Source organism: Abrus precatorius, unplaced genomic scaffold, assembly GCF_003935025.1.
Source record: "Abrus precatorius isolate BTA unplaced genomic scaffold, Abrus_2018 Scaffold3, whole genome shotgun sequence".
Classification (NCBI taxonomy): Eukaryota; Viridiplantae; Streptophyta; class Magnoliopsida; order Fabales; family Fabaceae; genus Abrus; species Abrus precatorius.
In genome coordinates this window covers 13309342-13310856 of record NW_020874373.1, presented here as the reverse complement: position 1 = coordinate 13310856, position 1515 = coordinate 13309342, and positions in this window count along the sequence as shown.

Genomic DNA, 1515 nt, shown 5'->3' with positions numbered 1-1515 from the left:
CACGGGACTTGTTCTCTAACAATTAATGTTGAATTATTTAATTAATTTATAGCTGGACCTAAGCATTCAAAATTAAAAATTTTATTAAAAATATTTAGTACAGTTTTATTTGGTAATGTAATAAATACTTTTTAATAAAAAAATATTACCTTTAGATATTAAATTGATAGTTCAATTATCAATTATCATATGATTAATTATTTTGACCTTTTTAAATATAATTATTTTAAAGTATGAATGAGTTCTTTCGAATTTCTAATATCGTTTTTCTTGGATTAGCATGTAAAATTTGGTAGAATAATACAAGAAGGGTTGGCTCTGCAGCTGTTCCACTAACAAGGTAAGTAGGTTCATTACCGGCCGGCTCAGGACCCAATAAACCTAGCGGAGACAACATATAAAAAATAAACTCTTAAAAAATATGTAAGTAATTAGAAATATCTATCCATATATGTGGCTGAGAATCTTGTATACAGAAATTTATACATTAGCGTGGATAAGTTGTTTTCCTACCCGTAGAACCTTGTCACATGAATGCTTCTTCGTGGGAATCATCAATTGAAATTGTGTGTTGGAACAAGTCTTTACTCTTTAAGCATTAACATGAGTAGTTTCAACCTTTAAAGACAATAGAGTTGAAGAAAGTTACAGGACATAGAAACTTGCAGTTGGAAAGCAGCAAATAAAACACGTGGGGGTCTCCTAATTCAATAATGAGTCACCTTTCTTCTTGCATTGGTTTATCTGTATAAATAAATGTTACTTTAATACCCAAAATTAGTATTTATGTAGTACAAAATATTTTTTATAATTATATTATATTATTCTTTATTATATCAATATCATTTAAACTCTTTTATATAAATAAAATAATGTTAAAAAATATTTTAACACAAAAATACTGAATTGTCTGGGGTAAGCACTCATTTTAAGTATTAAAATAGCATTGCTCTACATGATATACGATGACAAATGTTTATATTATATTTATATCAGTGCTATTTTAACACACAAAATGAGTATCTACACTATATACTTAATATTTTTTGGTGTTAAAATATTTTTAAAAAATTATTTTATGGATAGAAGAGTTTAAATAATACTAATATAATAACAATAATATAAAATAATTATATAAAAAATTTTAACATTAAAAGAAATAACGATTGTGTAGTGTAGACACTTATTTTAAGTGTTAAAATAATATATCGGCATCGTAAAAATTCTTTGTACACCTCGTAGTACAATAATATGCTTTCTTCCGGTGATACTTCTTCTGAGCTGGCTTTCACGTGACGTGAACAAGAGCAACCTAATTATTATTATTAAGATCCCCACATACACTTTCAAGCTATCCAGATAATGCAATCAGCTACGTCGAACCAATAATGATTGCCAATACAGTTAGGCTACTTAGGCACTCTGTCCAAATCAGACTAACTCTCCAGAAAGAGTGACTCCAAAATCCCTCTGCCTATAAAAGGCACAGAGTGACTCCACAACTTTCAACCCACT